This window comes from Microtus oregoni, unplaced genomic scaffold, assembly GCF_018167655.1.
Source record: "Microtus oregoni isolate MIOR12 unplaced genomic scaffold, Mior012 000042F_ref0000377, whole genome shotgun sequence".
NCBI classification, from domain to species: domain Eukaryota; kingdom Metazoa; phylum Chordata; class Mammalia; order Rodentia; family Cricetidae; genus Microtus; species Microtus oregoni.
Genome location: NW_024543209.1, coordinates 15,129,154 through 15,148,755, shown reverse-complemented (window position 1 = coordinate 15,148,755; position 19,602 = coordinate 15,129,154).

The window sequence follows — 19,602 nt, the reverse complement described above, 5'->3', positions numbered from 1 at the left end:
TATTTGTATTTTTGTAAATAATGACCTGCATCTCCATCCCCATAATAGTGACCTGACCTGTCACATGCGCAGGTTGCGTGTATTCCTCCCCCCCAGAGGACACTGTGAGATTTGCGTGGGACAGCGGTTTCCGTGTGTGAGGACTGAGAGAGTCCCCATCTGTTTCTGATTCTGTAGGTCTTGAGGCCAGGCCGGGCCCATCTGTAAAAATGGAGAGCCCTGTGAAAATGCCTCCAGCGTTGGCTTTTAAGGTGTCTCTGGGAGGTCTCAGCTGTTGGTGATCCAATCAAAGCCACCGAATGGAACTGGACATCTGTTTGTCCTCAGAAGGACTTCTTCAGGGTTCCCTGACTGCGGTCACTGGGAAGCCCACTGACCTCACTGCAGCCAGCGAAGCAAGAGGGTCACAGTCAAAGGACAGGGGATCCTTTGGTACCCTAGCCTGACTGGCGGTTTTCCCTGCCCCTCAGAAATGAGGATGCCTGGGGGAAATGACTAGGTTATAACCCTATTAGAGAGATACTTAAGCGAAGGCTCGAAAACAAAACTTTCCTGCCCACAGTTTAGAAGTATGTATTATTCTTACTGTAAAATACAAGAAAAAGCATAATGAAGAAAACAGAGAGCCTTACTAATCTTATCAGCCTAGATAGGATCAGTCTGTGAGAGTGTGCTTTCGGCCACAGATATCCTTGCTCACAATGAAGCTGAGCAGAGAGTCTGATTGAAAACAGGCATAAGAAGTGTCAGAGGGCACGCGCTGGTGCTGAGTGTAGAAAGGCTGCAGTCTAAAGAGCGAGGTTGTAATCGCTTTCCTTGCTGGAGAGTTAGGTGATTTCCAGTGCTCTGCTGCCGTCTTGGGTGCTGGAAAACTGTGCCATTGTTTATATGTGGGGCTATAGTTTAACTGGATTCTTAGAATTGGTCTTCTAAGGTTAAGGGTCAGTTCGAGCTTCAGAGTGGTGAAATCTTGCAAAAATTAACCCTGCCGTGTAGTGCTTTTTTGTTTATCAAGGCAGAACTAAAAGCAGCTTTGCCTGGAGAGGGAAGCTCAGGGATGCAGTAGTGGAATCATCGCAACATGAGGGGAGCAGGGTTGGCAGACGCCACCTGGCAACCTTGAGGTGCGTTCACATGAGTGGAGCTCTGGACCCTCCATCTTAGTCCTCATTCATCTGATGCTGCCAGGTAGAGCTTCCCTAAGGATTCCAAACTATCTAGCCACGTGGCTGGGTACCTTATTCAGCGAGGCAGTCGCATTTTGCTTCTTCTGTGGATGGGACAGGACTGTAGACCACACTTTCCTCTTCCCAGAATTCTCTGTTCTCGTCACCCTGCCTCTACTTCCTGCCTGGTTGTCCTGCCTATACTTCCTACCTGGCTACTGGCCAATCAGCATTTATTTAAAATATAATTGACAGGATGCAGACCAATGTCCCACTGCAGGTATGGGAATGAAACCACATTCATGCCAATGCAGCTGGTGACCTGGCACATTGATGCTCGAGGAAAACCCACTTGGAAGAGGACTCTGGACTTTTACCACCAGCACTGAAAAATATCAAAAAAGTTAAGTGAAAACTTTTGTAGCCCAGTGGTGTAAGAAGTCAGCGGGGATTTGCCATCCAGATGGGCACACTCAGGTAATAATTACCTGGGACGCCAGGCATGGATTTCTAAGAAATCCATGATGTGTGGCTGGGTACACCCCTCAGGTTGGACCTTGACCCTTAATAACATCCTTTGCCTCTGAACAACTCCTTTCCAGACCTTTCGATATTGTTCAAGACCTATCAGGGTTGAACTGTAAGGCTGGACACATGTTATGTCTTGAGCTTTATGTCTTGAGGGAGAAAGGACAGTGTTTTTCAAGGATTATCTTAAAATCATCTGCTTCTGTTTCATATTCTTAGAAAGACATGACTCAGAAATATATGACTTCTAGCATCGCCTCCTGGTCCATTGCCGTTTCTTGCATTTCCTTTCCTCCTTTCTCAATCTACCGAATGAAAGAGGCTAGTAGGCTTCCACTTGTCTGGGAAGGAGCATCCTGGCATTTCTTCTTTGTGGAGAGCCACCCAGGCTAACTGAGGGCTGTAGTTAACACCCAGAGACCTGTTGAAGGAATGATAGCCATGAGAGGAGCTCTCTTACTTCAAAATGGATGGATTTGGGAATTTTGTAATTTGGTACAGGGGGAATTTTGTTACCTCTCCTTTAAAAACATTGTGTAACAAAGTTTTTAGAACTGAATACTTCCAAAAGTATTTGCTTTGCACAGATGTAGCAAAGTGATTTTTTTTTTTTTTTTGAAAACAACCCCCACACTCTTCTCGATACAGGGAAACAAACAGATTTTCCTACTCGGGCTCTGTGGATTAGCCAGCAGCACCTCTGGTGGGTGTCTGGTCCTTGTGCAGCTTGCAGGTCGAGAGAGGCAAGTGGAAACAAGCCCCAGCAGCCAATCAGGCGAGACACTGACTGCCAAGGCCCAGCAGACTTCGGCAGTGCACACTCTGCACCTCCCATAGAGAACTGACTGGATTCTAGAGCTTACCTGTTGCCATCTGAATCTAAACTGGAAATCACAGTCATACAGGAAGCAAGGGAAAAAAACGAGCCACTTCCCACATAAACCCAAGGATCTCACCCAGGGCCACCACCAATGATGACAGCGTTATGGTGCTGGTTTTGTCAAAGCCAAAGAAGGTACTGAATATTTCTCTGCACTGGAGTCGGCAGGGGCAATCCTCTACAAAGTCAGAGGTGTGCCTGGATGCAGGTGGTGACAGCGGGGACTGTCCTCACTGCTGATCCTGCCACTGGCCAGGACAATGGCAGTTCCCTAAGTGTCTATTACCTCATGATGCTGTTAACTTAAAGAAAATGAAGTACCAGAATCCTTACAAACTTGGATCCTCTCAGCCCATCTGCTGTGGGCCATACTCAAGCGTCAGGCTAAGACTGTGAATACAGTTAAAGTCAACGAGTCACATGGATGTCATTTCGAGTTTGTCATTTCTTCTCCACCTTAAAGGCCATTGCAGTTGAAAGTTTCATTCTTTCAGTCAGAGGTCACCCTAAGTGTGTCGTGACATATTTTCTTCACGACAGCTTCAACACTCTATTATCTTGTTTGGCTTTTATGCCTCTTTCTACAACACGTATTTTTGAAAGTTACTCAGTAACGATCCATTTTCTAAACAAATTTTTGCCCAATTTGTGTCAAACAGAACTGAACAAGAATGAATGATTAATTAAGAATGCATAATTAATCCTGGTTTCTTGTCCTGTGGAGGTAGAGTGAATCAGATATTAAGAACATAATGCATGGTTGTAAATAAAGATTTCAGGAAAACTGAGGCTTGGGACATTCTGTGGCTTGCTAAACACCACAGAAAAGGTAAGCAGGATGGAGCTGGAAACTGTGCTGTCTTCAGGTCACCCCATGGCAGTTGTCATGGCAACAGTCATTGTTGTATTGTCTCCAGTACCACACATCTTCTCTTTGAGACAAAAGTACAGTTTCCCTGAATCCCAAGGTGGGGCTGGCTCCAGGCACCACTTCCAACAGCAAATTCCAGGATGCTCGCGTCCATCATGAAAAACGGTGAGCTGTTTTTTCACATGATCTTCAAATGTGCTCTTGTGGGTTTCATATCATCTTGGGTTATGCTTGGCACTACCACTGGGTCAGTGTCCTGTGACTAGAGTTAAGGTTCAGTGTGTGTGTTGGAGGGGGTGATGACAAGGAAAGGTTTGTGTACTCTCTGGGATGATTCAACTCTTTTTCCAAGTATTTTCAACCTGTACTTGATTAAATCTTTAGTTTTGGAGTCAAGATAAGGAGACCCAAGTGCAAAAGTAATTTTATAAAAATTCATCCAAGCATTCCAAATGCCCAACACTAAGGGACAGGGTGATTAATTCAAAATAAAAGCTACTAACACCTTCCCCATGGCCTCATTCCCCAGGGGCTTGGGCCATGTAACCCAGGGTTACCCTTTGCTCCATATGCACCTGCTTCAGCTGGACTTTTCTTAGTCTCCTATGTGTATCTAGAAAATGTCTTCTCCCAAGTGGTGCCATTCCAATCAAATGAAATAATCTGGTATCAAGAATTAGCTGCAGATAGACAGAGAGACAAATGACATCACCATTTGACATTCTCACAGCTAAGAATGAGCCCTGCAGCTCAGGTGTCACAAACCATGAGAACTGAGGATACCTGCGGGAAAGGCAATCCTTTGATGTCATTTGTCTACATTCTGGAAGATTCGGACAATGTGTCTATGACAACACAAGACTGAAATCATGGCTTGCTGGACACCACATCCTTTGGTTTCTAGGGATGGCAGGAAAGTGTAAGAAGCAGCTTCACACAGCCACGTCTCTGGGTGGTGGAAGAGCTACGCCTGAGACTTCAAAGCAGAAACTGTCACCAATGTCCATAGCCAACTAAGGCAGTGCTCGGGCAATGCCAGCAGTGGCACTGAATGAGCCACTGATATAGCACCAAGCACTGACAGCTGAATTCCAGCTGGGGACAGATGACCGAAGTGCTGCAGGACCCCTGGAACAGTGCCACCTTGGGAGCCTGGAGCTCAGACCTTGGGGACAGACTCAAAGGGGCTGTATTGGGCTTTGTCCCTCAGCTTCAGATCAAGATGCCAGGGATCCTTGATTTCTTGGCTTCTCATGTCCAAATATGATTCATTGCTAAAATGCACAACCCACCCCCAAATGTCAACGATATTGATTTCTATTTTTCCCCGACTTTTAGTGACAATATGTGCTGGCGCTTCAGGGTGGTAAGGGAATTGGCACATGCCTCTAAGACTGGCAGCTGGTCTCTAGGAAGTCACCGCAACATTAGGGTGGGAGAATGAATGATCCAGGAGGTCAGCATGGCCACCACTCCAGCGGAGCCAGCAACACAAAGAACAGATGTGCCAGCTTGGCTCTGTGAGTCTGGGGTAAGGCCGGGCACCTCTTCTTTGTCTCACGGTCATTTACGACTTTCCAGAAGACCAACCCACACAGCAGTCTCTTGCCCAGATGATACCCAAACTGCGAACAATCGCCTTTGACTTGTGTGAAGTGGACTGTGGGGTGAGGTTTCCTGTTGAAGGACAGGAACTGCCACACCAGCTTCCACCGAAACAAGCACCTTGGAGCCATCTCCCCTGCAGATCCAGAGAAGTTCAGCATAGTACTTGTGTAAGTCAGGGAGAGGCAGCCCTGTTGGATGTCATTGAGTCTGGATCTCTCTTCTTCCAGATGCAAATTCAGTCCTTTCCCAAAGGAGTTACAGCTTATCCAGGTACTTAAAACAAGGCTAACCCTTGTGCTTCTTGTACCTTCAGTCATCCTGATGGGGTTATTATTTCTGGAAGGGCCTCCCCATAAGCAAGGCTGTGTTAAGAACTGAAGAAATAGGAACACCCCTCCCCCACCATTAGCTGCTTCATTTGAATTCCATGGAACCAGCCTAGGAAATCCTTGCATTCTCTTCTGAGTGGCCCTTGGTGGAGCTTCCCACAAACTCAGAGGCTAAGTAAATAAAATTTTAAAAAAGAAAAAGCCTCTATAGCAAGCTGTAAAGAATGCCGAGAGTGAAGACACACTTGTGGGCTAGCCTAGGGTAACTCACATTTAACATCTGAAATTCAGAAAACCTGGATAACTCATCACCAAAGAGAAGTCAAGACAACAGGAAAGGACCGGCCACAAAAAAAAAAAAGTTCCAGAAAGCACATAAGATCCTGTGCAGATAAACAGTATGACGCTTGCTATCTTGCGGGAAGTAACCTCCTCCCCCAAGGAGGCTCTGAAGCAGTACAGGACCCTGACACAGACATCTCTGTGGCTCTTTACAAGAAGCAGTTGGTCTGACTGATGTCACTCGCACAGACAATGTAAGGGCAGAGTAAGATCTAAGAGGAATTTGGATCTGGGTTTCGGTAGACAAAATAGTGCACCCCAGCTCTGGGTATGAGCTCTTTGCTTCCTGGAAAGAAAACTGGGCCAGCATTCTGGATGACAAGGCTCTTCTCTTTTCAGTCTGGATGACCTTAGGAAAGAAGGAACTCATCCCCCCACCCCTTCAGCAGCCCCTTCTTCTGCCTTTAGGGTCTCCTGCAGATTACTCTGTCCCCTCCCTCCTTCTATCCACCCCTTTTGTCTTCCACTCTTTTTGTCCCTACCTCTGTCCTGGTCCCTGTCCTCTATATACTTTCTCTTCTCCTCTCCTTGCCTTCTCCCTTGGATGTACTTCTCTCTCTCTCTCTCTCTCTCTCTCTCTCTCTCTCTCTCTCTCTCCCTCTTCTTCTCCCTTCCCAACCTGCTCCTAGTTAAAGTTTTCAGCTAATCACCATGCCAGCCTCTCAGATCAACATGATTCAACAATCCTTTTCTGGGGCTCACATGACAGGTCCTGTAAGTTAGTCACAAAGCACCAAGAATGCCCCAGAGGAGTGGAGACCACAGACAAGATTACTCCCAGCTCTGACATGCAAAACACAGCACTCAGCACTAAATAAACTAGGGAAGTGTTCCCCCAAAGCCTGCATGGATGGCATCGCAGCCTCCAGGCCAGGATAATTACACACTGACTTTGTGTTTAGTTTACATTCAGAATTTAGAGCAGACTTCTTGATTTAGGAAGGCCAGCTTTTAACTGCGGCATGAAACTCAGACTTCCGAGGGGAATCTGTGTACGGCCACACAACTCTGCATTTGATACTTAAGGGCCCTGGAGACTTACTAGGCCCCAAGATCTCCTCACTTCCTCCCTAAACACCCACCTGTGTCTGTAGTTATTTGGGGTTAAAGAACTAAAAGCATAAGTCTAAGGAGAAAAGAGGGCCTAAAATAAAAACACCCCTAGATGTTGAATACCAGAGTTCTCTCATCAAATTAAAGTGCTCATGGATCTCTCATTGAAAATCCCCAGCAGAATATCAGTTGTCTAGCGTGTACCTTTAACAGGTTGGGCAATGAGTTGTGTCGGGGATAAATGACCAGGCCATGGCCAGCAGCTCTTCCCATCCTAGTCCATCAACTCTGGATCTTTAGAAGTCCACCTGCTTTCTAAATGCAGGGCTAACTTCCATCAGCCCTGCTAGCCTCATTTTCAGATTCTAGAAATTTCTGAAACTCCAGTAAGCAAGGCGCATGCAATGTATTCGAAGGGACACATTCTGTATCCAGTGGTGTGTAGGACACAGACAAAATCTTCACACCAAAGCACTTTGCACCTTGGAAAGGAACATAGCAAGTACTCAACTAAGCAAGATAGCTAGGAACATACCAAGTCCTGCACTAAAGAAGAGAGCAGCCATGTTGTGAGGAAGACAGGACGAGACTCGCTACGCTTCGCTCTGCAATGTTTCAGGACCCGTAAGAAGATGTAGCTTTAAAGCCACATTTGAAACTTTTACCCTATCAGAAATTACACGGAAAACCTTTGTCTTCCCCTTTTCCTTCTCAGCGTGCTGTAAGAGACAGTCAGGTTGTCTTATTCGGTATTTCACCCCATCACATGTTAGGCCTTCAGAAAACATTTGCTTCTGAATGAAAACCAAACATACAATTACGAGGTGCTCTTAGTATCAACGATTCTAGTATAGGAGTTAAACTTACCACAAAGCTCATAACTTGATCAAAGCATACTGTAGAAGATATGATTTGTAAAGGGTGATGTTTAGAAATGGTTTCCTGAGGTGAGAACATCCCTAAAATTAGACAGGTCAAGCAAAAACAAAGGATTTTCAAGGTCTAGGAGGCAGTATTCTATTGCTCAAAACTGCCAGATAACAAGGGGATAAAACAGAAAGAGTGTTGGAGGCACAGAACCTCAAAGCAGGCAGAAGGAACAGAACTCCCATGAGTGTGGAGTTCAGAGCCTCAGGCCATCTATGAAGCCCCAGGCCCGACTGAGTTAACTCCGCTTAAGCAAGAACACAATACTTCCTAGCAGAGGATACCATAATTCAGACTTTCTACATCAAACCATTCATAATATCCAGAGGAAACTCAAGAGGCGCCTCCGTGGAGTCTGACCCACAATGACTAAGATTCGTAATTAGTAGACAATGACTTGCCTTCACCAAAAGAGAAAAAGAAATCTTTGCAAAACCCAAGCCCCATTTCAGATGCATATTTTCATTGAATTAAAAATAACTTGCTCTAATCAGACAAAAATAGACAATATTAAAACCGGATCATGTAATAGTAATGTCTCTCCTTGGTGGATCACTAACATACAACAACAGGTTATAGTATGTATAGATTTTAAGATTGACCAATTAAATCATAACTTTGAGTTCCTTCTCCCAAACATATGTGTATCGCACAAGAAGCATACTTATTTTCCCCTCCAGACACTCATATTTTATACAGTACGTACACAGTTAGGATTGTAGCGCTGTTCTGGGACATAAAGGAAATATACCTGCAGCTAATGTACAGCTAGGTAAGCTCATCAGAGAGAGAGAGAGAGAGATTTATAAAGAACCAAAAGAAAATTCTGGATCTGAAAGATATCAAGTCAAAATTAATCCTCTAGTTGAGAGGATAAAAGGAATGGTGAACTTGAAGGTTAACTTACTGGACTTCACCAATCTGAAAACCATACAGAGAGAGAGACATGGAAAGCAAGCAGGCTCAGAAGCAATGGCAGTGGTCCACTGTGGTTGTGTAATCACAGTCTCAAAAGGGAAAGAGACAGAGGGAACGGCACTGCGTGTCTGAGATAAGATGACCGTAACTTCCTCAGATTTGGTCAAGAGATTAAATTTCCATCTTCAAGGAGAGGCAAGGGTGCAAAGACTTCAGAGTGCCAGTGCATAGAGCTTCCATCTTCAGATGCTCCTGGCATCTTTCTCGCTTTGCCACTGTTTCCAACTGCATTGCTTGGGATACAGCTGGGGTTAGGAAGCACGGACTCATGCTTTGTGTTCTCACAGGGCTTGATCAGAACACAACTGCATCCCTGCTCCTAAACTGTTTCAATTCCACATATAAGGGAATTTTGAACCCTAAAACAAACACCTGCATTGAAATATCATTGTACCCCAGACCCTGAGGTTTAAGTCAGGAAGTCGTGAATTTGAGATTCCTCAAAGAAAGCCCAATTCTCCCCCTTTCTTTAGCCTTCAGCTTATCCCACAATTTAGTAAACAGAGAAGTTCGGGAAGTCAGTAACTTCCCCCTTCCAAAATGGAGATCTGAAGTTTGTGGTAGGCGAGGCAGTGCCGTCTGACTTTGGTCTCCTGTTTGTCTATGCCAACTGCCTGGTCTCGGGTACCGGGAATGACCTCTCTGATCTCAGCATGACTCCTTTCGCTTTGCAGCGAGTTGTGAATCAATATTAGCTGCCCAGGACCTGTGCAGGGCATTTGGAGAGTGTAAAATTGCAAAATCACTGACTTCGTTCTTTGAATAGCTTCACTTTGGCATGCCTAGCTTCTGAGGAAACGTGGGTACAAAGCGTTACACTGCTTTCCAGACATTTTTCCTTTTCAACAAGGCAGAGGCTTGCTGAAGGGCTCCTTTCTTGGCTCATCTTTCCAACAGGCTAGAAATCAGCCTTTCAACCGAGGCCAATGATACACATTTGTTTGGCCAATAACACAGGCATCAGGGTGTGGCAAAGGCTCCGAGAATCTCTCCTCTCACAGACGGTCCCAGGTCCCCCTGCCAACGACGGTTTTACTTTTTCAGGCTCCATTGCCGAGGATATGAAAGGCAACCTTCCCGCTCTTCTCACTAAGTATCTCTATTATCACTGTCATCATTATCTGGAGGAATTCAAACAACGTGCCGTGCTTTGCACAGAGGTGTGAGCTGCCAAAGGCTCTGGGAGGTGGGGGTTAGTCATCCACGCTGTCAGTTTTGCTCACCGATTTTGGCAGAAAAGTCTATTTCAGCAGGGAAGAATCTGCACATCAGCTGGGACATGTGATCTCTCAGCGTCACTGCTAGTGCCAACTCGTAGTAAATTAGGCGCCAAACTTATTAATAGTGATGAATCCATTAGAGCTGACAGGCGCCTGGCTGTGCTGCCTCAAATTAACCCCTGAGTGGTCAGAGGCGCTGCTGGGTAACAAGCTCAAAGTCAGCGCCTTATAGGAGCTGTCTGGGCTTTTGCAGGTGTAGAGGTCAGGAAAAGAACAGACAGATAGACATGCCTGCTTCAGACTGTGAATCTGAGCTAAAATTAGACATACTTATGGCTTGGCACAAACCTTAGATTACTGTAAAAACAGGACATTAAAAAAAACAACAACCTTTCACAACTTGGCATAATTGGACTCTCCTTTCTTGTTTGAAACACTTTTCCCTTAATGGCATGAAGCATTCGAGAAGAAATGCCAGAGTCCCACCCCGGGGTTGGTCCGTCTGTTGGCAGCAGGCCCACCTGCTTTGAAATTTGGTTTATGGAAAGTACCAAGAATATTTGAAGACTTTGAGAAGTGATTAATGTATTTCAAGCCATATGCCTACACTTAGAGAAACCAACAGGATCGCTTTGCAGCACACAAATGAACCTTGGGACGGGGTGTGGACCAGGGGAGAAATAGATGGTTCTGCATGGGCCTATGAACAGTTCAAAGGCATTCTATCTGATAAAACGTGAATGATCTCAGAGCCTGGCACGTGTTACTAGCTTCTGTCCCTAAATGCACTGTGATCTGCAATAACCATTTTAAACAGCATGGCTTGCCTTATAGGGAACAAATCGAACTCTGAAAAGAGCTTTCTGCTGTGTGCAATCAGGCAAAAGGCAAAATTCCTTCAGAGTGGGATTAACCAGTCACAATGTCTTTCATTTCGATGCCCCACCCCAAATTTCCTATCTTCAACCTAAGCAGTATTTATATTCTCAGGGTATCCAGAAACTTGAGAGTTTGGGATCTGCAAGTGAGCAGAGTAGTTCCTAGTGAGCGACACGGGCCAAGAAACGTTGAGTTTTGCACCACAGATGTAAGGAGAAACCAACTCTACAGTCAGACCTCCTGCAGCAGCTCTGGAAGATGTTGCGCATCCCTAAGCAGGAAGAAAGGATACAGTGACTTCTTGATGTTTACCCTCGCGGGCTTCATAGATGCCAAGGCTGGAGAAACATTACACACATTCTTGTTGTTTTTAAGGACCCAGAATGACTCAGTTGAGAAGAGTTAGAATATCTGGAATCAGTAGAGACATTAGTGAGAGCACTGCACAGCTGAATGGTCAGTGCACTGTGTCACCCCACAGTACTAAAATCCGTTACCCTGTACCTGTTATAGTGGTGGACCCAAAACAAAGATAGGGTCAGGTGTCTTCCCCTGGCAAAACACCCACCTGCCTTGGTCCCTAACTGAATCCACTGCTCACAGGGTGTCCTCTGGTTCTCTACTTCCATCATCTTTCTTCTCAGCACCCCTTGACAGTGTGGCAATGCAAGCCCAGTATCCCTGGAGCCTCCGTGGTTTTATTTGTCCCCACATCCTATTCAGTACCCTGAATATTTGCTGAAAGAATTTGCCTTAGAGGTACGGGACAACAGCACACAGCAACTTCCCTCACCCAGCTGCCTATGATCTCACTAATGTTGAGAGAGGCTTCTACCTGATGGTTCAGTTTAGATGGGAAGATCATGGAGATTGTTGAGAGGCCGTACTTCCAGCTTCTGAGTTTCCTATTTTTCAACCCAAACTCCACCCTACTGTAAATTACATGGTTTCTAGTAGGAATGAAATCTTTGTGATACTGATAAAAACTCAATTCTTTTTTGACATTTAAGATAATCAGCACTGCATCTTTATGAATTTCCCCTAAGCTTAAGGTTTCTGTACAGTGGGTAGTTTCCTTTCCTTGACAGGATCACATAATTGTCTATCAACATACCAAAGATGGACTTTGTACTGGCCCGGAGGCTTTTGCTCTTCACTCATTAGCTCATAGTTTGAGAATGAAAACTTCGATTTTTTTTTACATAACCAATTATTTTTAAATTAGCCCAAAGCACACATATTTTTTGGCCAGAGTCTGCCTGCTTGCATGTCCCACACAACCTCATTCAGACAGTGGTTAAGTCATTAAGTAAATACATCCTGTCGCAAGTCCTCTAGCCTTGCTACCTTGGGGAGCTTGCTTACCCAGGCAGGGACTTCTTGCCATGGTTTGAGCAGAGTTTGAATGTTCCTCAAAAGCCACTAGACTTACTCTGCTATGTGGCACTATTGGGTGGTCAGGTCTACTTGGAGAAGCTTCAGCCATTGGAGGTATACCTCTGAAGAAATTGGGAACCCAATTTTCTTCTTTGCTCCCTGGCTCAGGATGTTTGAATGCCACCGGGTGGTTTACTGCTCATTGCGGACTCCTTTCCTGAGTCAGAGCCTGTACTACATCATTTGAACCTCTACAGCTAAGAACTAATGAAGCTCTTGTTCCTAAGTGGCCTATATCTGTCTGGTATTTTGCTAAAGCGATATGGAGCTGACTCCTACACCGAGACATGTAAAGCCTTCTCAGGTTGCACTTACCTCTTCTGGATGGCAGTGTCTGCCTGCATATCTTTTTCTGGAAGGGGATCCCCCCTGGCAACCCTAGGCAAAGGTTCTCAGCAAGGTTAAGCATGCACTGTAGCCTCCTAGGCTCATATCTGTCTCCTTGGCTGTCTCCTGGAATCCTACACAAACTAAAGAAAGCACTGACTCCTGCAAAATAGGAGAAAATTCAAATCCAAGAAATCCTTCACTATCAGAATTGCAAACGTTAGTGAAAGGAACATGACTAGAGTGTCACAGCTGGGATTCATAACTGGAAGGATAGGTAGACAAACTTCAGAAGATCTGCAACTATCCTTCCTTGTATTTGGTTTCTTTCTGCTGCTGTGAAAAACCACTGACCAACAGCGACTTGGGAGGAAAGGGTTGATTTGGCTTGCACAGTTCATCACTGAGGAAAGTCAAGGCAGGCATTCAGGCAGTGCAAGAACCTGGAGGCAGGAACTGAAGAGGAACACTCCTTTCCCTTTGGCTTGCTCAGTTTATTTTCATATAGGACTCAGGATCACCTGCCCAGGAGTAGCACCACCCACAGCCAGCTGGGCAGAGCACTGGAGTGATTAACAAAGAAAATCTCACACAGACTTGCCTACAGGTCAGCGTGATAGGAGTCCCAAATGACTCTAGCTTGTGTGTGACCAAACCAATTAGCATGGCCCTCCAAAGAAAATGCGACATAAGAAAGACAGTACCTAGCCTTCTTTGAGGAGTTCATGAAAATAAGATCCCTGGAAGTAAACAACCACTGCTTTCTTTCTGCAGGTGGCAGACTTCATTTCTTCTCTTTTGAGTTCAGTATATTGGCTTTGGGGTTGGGCAATGCACAGAAGATCAAACCCACAGCGGAACTATCATTAGGGGTTCCAACCACCCCACTACAGAGGTGAAATGATCACCCCATCTGACTACTCCGTGTGACGTGCAGGGTATGGCAACAACAGACTGACAGATACGGACTCCGAGGAAAAGCAGCCCCAGGAGGGGAGAGGATAACTAAAGTCACCACAGTGCCTGAATGGAGCTCTCAGAGCAAAGGGCTTCTCAATATACCAGTTACACAGAGGCAGAGCCGCTGGATCCTGTGGTAGTTCTGGGTCGGCTTTGGCTGGGGAACCTCTGTACCATTTGCCAGAGTGGCTTCTCCATTTCAAGTTCCCATCGACAGGATGCAAGGGTTCCCTTTCTCCATCTTTGTGCAGATACTTGTCTTTTGCTGAAGGGACACTTCTGCTTCCATGACCATTTTATTGCAGCATTCTTCACAGTGGCAAAGAAACAGAAACCATAGAAGTGTCCATTTGGTGGGTGACGGGATGAACAAATTATGAAACTAGATGAATAGATAAAATAGATAAGTTGATGATAGACAGACAAATAGATAGATGAGAGATAGATAATAGGTAGACAATAGATAATAGATACATATATCCATACATACATAATAGGCAGACAATAGATGATAGACAGATAGATGGATGATATATAGAGATAGATAGAGAGATAGATGATATATAGATAGATAGATGATAGATAGATAGATAGATAGATGATAGATAGATAGATAGATAGATAGATAGATAGATAGATAAAACATGATATCTGTAAAAATATGGATAAACCAGAATACTGTGCTTAAGTGAAACAAGGCAGGCATAGAAAGACACAGAGTATGTAAGCCAAAGAAATCTTTTCTTTTTTTTTTTTTTTTTTGTTTTTTGTTTTTAGAGACAGGGTTTCTCTGTGGCTTTGGAGCCTGTCCTGGAACTAGCTCTGTAGACCAGGCTGGTCTCAAACTCACAGAGATCCGCCTGCCTCTGCCTCCCGAGTGCTGGGATTAAAGGCGTGCGCCACCACCGCCCGGCTGTAGAAGAAATCTTTTCTTATTTAATTTATCTGGCCATAGTGTTTTATCAAAGATTTATCTGGCCATAGTGTTTTATCAAAGCAATATAAAAGTAACCAATACACACCTATTGCAGAAAATCGAATGAAGTGTAAGATTTAAAACATACACACTAGAATGAATAAGTAAAGTTGTCAAGAACACAGAGGCAATACAAAAAATGATCAAATGTGTGATTGAAGGGACAAGTGGCAGCTGAAACGCAGTACACATCATTTATGTGGCATCGATTTATGGAACAGTCTGACATGAGATGCGAAAGGCCTGTGACACTCTGCTGAGGGAAAGCAAGGAGCCCAGTGCTCCTGCACACATGGCAGCTCCTGAGCTAGGAGTCGGTTGTCGCGAGGTCTGTTCTCCACAGAAAAATTCCTGCTCCCATCACAGCGGGCGCTTTCACGAAGAAATGAGTTCACTGAATCCTGAAAGTCATGTAGAAATATGAAAAGCCTGCAACAGTCCAAACAACTCTGAAAGAGAACAAAACTGGGCTCCCTTTCCTGGCTCTAAGATGTCTGCTATAAAGCTACAAGACCAAAACAGTGCCACGTGGTGGAGAGAAATCAGTTGCAGATGCACAGGCTGCAGAAGTGCCCGCTTCTGTTTGCACTGCCAACGAACGCAAGGGTGCTATCCACAGACGTGGGGCAGCTGCTCCTGCACTCAGCCTTCCTGGACATGCCAGCCATCACTCCTCCCTATAATTTTATTTTCAGTGACTCTGTATATGGAGAATTAAAAGAAAAGAAGAGAGAAAACCCTTCTTGTTAGAAGGCATTTCAATTCTCTCTCTAAGAAAAGAAAATAGAGTCATGCATTGGAATGAGGGCTAATCTGGTGGGAATGTCCACCATCAAAGGGCTCTGGTCATTTAATCTTTCTGCTTGCAGAGCCCAAAGCCTTGCACACAGAGGCTGGACCTCGCATGAGTCAGACACCCAGGATCCTGTCTTTTCTTCCACAGTAGCTGCCCACCTGCATGTACAGAGCCTTTTCACTCCCAGCTTGCTTTCAAAAGAAAGAAGACAGATGTATTGAACCAGAAATGCATTAGCATAGTGTTGTTCAGGCCACAGTCATTAGCATATGGGTCTCCAAATTTTTAAAATGTATATCATTCCAGAAAAAGTTGAGACAATAGACATCTAAGAGATTGTTCATTTCTTCACAGGTGACATATATGCACTTGTTCTAGTGTTTCAATAAATTACATGGATTACAAAAAGCCACAAAATATTTCCTTTAAAGATGAGATAAAGACAAGTATGCCTTAGCCCTTGTTCTTCCCGATGTCCACTCCTCGTTGCGTATTTCCTTAAATCCTCAGGCACAAGAGAGGCCAGTTGGGTGGGCGGCCTTGTGGATGCCTGCATTTCTGTTGCTCTCACAAGGCCAGATAACTGACTTTTTAATAAGGACTTATTTAGCTAATCGCTCTGGAGGTCCCAAAGCTTGATGTCAGCTTCTGCTCAGATTTTGTCATTGCAGATGACACCATGACAGAAGCGTGTGTGAAATGGTCTGGTCACATGGTAAGACAGGAAGCCGGAGATCTTAGAGACCAGGCTGGCTCTTTTTAAAAAGATCTGTTTCTTCATTTGAAGGAGCAGCCATTGGCAGCCTCTCTAAAATGCTTACTCTATGTTTCTTGTCTTTGCTGATTCTATGCAGCTTACACTGGGAAAGAGGATTTAATATAATAGTGAGTCAGCTACATTGTTCAGTTTTCCATTACTATGACCAAGCACCTGTAGCAGACTAGCTTTTGAAAAGGGTTTGTTTGGTCCACAGTTCTGAAAGTTCAAGAACATGACTCTGCTCTTGTGAGGATCTCCTGGTGATTGGTATTATGGTGGCAGAAGTTTGTGTAAGGGAAGGCAGTTACAGGGTGACATAGGACGCCAGATCATGCTCAGAATCCTTTTAGATACATATTCTCACGAATGTTTGGAGATCCCCTGAGGGCTACCTTCATTCTTTTCATAAGCATTTTCCTCGGTGACTTAAAGAACTCATTCTAAGCTCCACCCCTTAAAGACAATGAACCCCGCACACATCCTGATTGCCACACTGGAGACCAAGCCTCCAACATGTGAGCTGTAAGGAGACTGCTCAACTCACAGGATCAGCATCTAGTACACCCTGAAAGGCCGGGGGAAAGAACAGAAGATAGTAACAGTGGTACCCTGGGCCCCAGCCTGGCTGCTAGTGAGAGGGTGTGGGCAACACCTCCCTGGCAAAAAAAATAAAAAATAAAAAAGCAACTGGAGTTCAGAATGAAAACCCCCACAAGCTAAGCCAAAAGTATATTCAACTTGTAAAACTAGTTTTCTTTATGAAGCATGTGCAGGATCTTTGACTTCATGGCCTTCTTGTCCTCCCTCTGTGACCGCATGGTCTTCTTGTCCTCCCTCTGTGACCGCATGGCCTTCTTGTCCTCCCTCTGTGACCACATGGTCTTCTTGTCCTCCCTCTGTGACCGCATGGCCTTCTTGTCCTCCCTCTGTGACCGCATGGTCTTCTTGTCCTCCCTCTGTGACCGCATGGTCTTCTTGTCCTCCCTCTGTGATGCATGGCCTTCTTGTCCTCCCTCTGTGACCGCATGGCCTTCTGTCCTCCCTCTTGCCTGCTCTTCACTTTCTCCTGGCCAGTTCTGATGCTGGCACGGGCAGACCTGGCATAACTCACCCAACTGAGAGAAGGCAAAACTGAGATAGCACAGCGGAGAAAGGTGGCACCCACTGGTGTGGAACACATAATTACTAGTGCTCACATGCCTACCGGGCTTGACGGCAAATAAGAAACTCAGGTGATGAGCATTTGAGTGCCTGTGCATTCAGCTGACTCCCTTGTTGGATTTTTAAATTTTGTAAAATTGACACATAATTATAGCTATCTATTGGGTGGGGTTCCCACACAGGCAGATACTGTAGAATGATCAGAATGAGGCACTTGCTACATCCAGCACTCTGGCGCGCTGATGTGCCTCTCTGCCTCTCTCTCTCTTTCTCTCTGTCTCTGTCTCTGTCTCTATCTCTCTGGTGTGTGTGTGAGTGTGTGTGAGTGTGTGTATGTGTCGAACATCTAAATTTCTCCCTTAATTTAATATAGCTATGCATTAAGACTGAGCTCAGTTCCAGTCGTATGGAGACATTTATGTCCAAGCCATAAAAAGACATTTCTCAAAAAGGGCCCCAAAGTAAATATTTTAGACTTTTGCAGGCCATAGGGTCTTAGTAGTGACCACTAGATGCTGCCCGTGAAGCTAGCAGGCTGGCATGGAAAGCATTTCGCACAAAGGGCCAGATGGACCCAGCTAATGAGATTTGCAGACCGCTAAACTGAGAAAACATCAGATCATCAGGCATCTTCACTGCACATCCTGCAATCTAGAGACAAGAGCGAGGGAACTAAGAAGTCCTAAGAAGCCATCAAGAGGGAGAGAACCAATTTTGAACCCAGCATTTACATTTTGCACATAGAGTAGCAGACAGTGTCCCAAGTTTCAACTAAGAGCCTTTTACTTTTAAATGTTCTATGTAAGTTGCTTGTAAGTCTACCTTCTTTTATAAATACACTTTCCTTGGGACAGAGTCACGGCCTTGTGTTTGTGTATTGTTTGTGAACGCTTGGCAAAGGTAGAGTCAAATGACCAGAACAGAACTGGATATATCTGATGTTTGCCTTTCAGTGAAAAGGTTTGTCATCTTGTGCCTTAGATGACTATCCTTGGGATCAGACCATGAAGAACAGTGTCCTAGGTCCTCTCTTTCTCTACGTGTTTAATAAAGAAGCCACCATCTGTGTATATGTTCCAAATATAGCATCCTCAGAAGGAAAGCAGACATGGACATAATAGCTTAAGCAAGGCTGATGGAGACCCTGCAGCAAGCATTCACCACGCAGCTGATGCTAGCTCCTGGAGCACCCCTTCTACCTCTGCGGCCTAATTAGGGTGGTTACTGCATCTGCCTTGGTAATCGCCGTATTTATCTCCCCCAAGGAAATTAAATGCACATGCAAATATTCATCAAATGTCAAGATATTTTTTTTTATCCTCTGACCTTTGAAATTTTATCAGATAACTTTTAGAAGGGAGATCCTCTTTTGAACACGCGAGCAAAAGTGAGATCATTGTGATTCCCAAAAGGAGATAATTATTAGAAACGAGTAATGAGGACAGCTTCAGTCATGGCTGAGGAGGCAAATGAGATCCAGGCATGCGTTGTTTGGACCTTGGTGTAATGCTAGGCAGAATAGAATCTGGTGAGCATGGCACCTTGTGCCCTCTCGGCCTCCTGGATCCCTTCTCATCCCCATCCCTCACTCTGCCTTCCCTACCTGCCTCCTCCTCTCTGCTAGTCCCCTTCCTTCATTTGCCTGCTGCCCTTCTGTCTCCCTCTCTTACACCATGAACTGTCCTTACTGTCATTGCTCCCTAGTCCTGATGGAGCAGGCAGCCAGGCCAAGCAGCATGGCATGGCAAAAGGTTAACCGAGGATTCAAATCACTGCTTCTCCCACTGAAGGCACAGGGCAGATTATAGTTATAGCTATCGGGCTTCGTTTGGAACTGTGTTCTCGTGGACCTAAAATTCATATTGTTAGTAGCCCAGAATTTCTACTTTAGCATTCTAAGGGGTACTGGTAGATGAATATTCAACTGCATTTTCTAGGCCATGCTGCTTGGCCTGGCTGCCTGCTCCATCAGGACTAGGGAGCAATGACAGTAAGGACAGTTCATGGTGTAAGAGAGGGAGACAGAAGGGCAGCAGGCAAATGAAGGAAGGGGACTAGCAGAGAGGAGGAGGCAGGTAGGGAAGGCAGAGTGAGGGATGGGGATGAGAAGGGATCCAGGAGGCCGTACTTAAGGCTATCATTACTGTCTTCTAACATCCCTTAGTCCTAGACATCAATAAGGAAACCAGGTTAGAAGACAGCACATGTTTAGAGATCACTAATGACAAGAGAAAAGTCAATGCTGGGTGTAACTCAACTTTCAACACCAGCCTTTCTCAAGTGCAAACTCTCACCCAGGGGTTGAAAGTTTGGAGTCCGTGGGTGCTCGGCATTTGAATGTTTGCCCTGGCACTTGTGCCCACATTACCCAATGTCCATCAATTTTCCCACGTGCAGTGTTTAT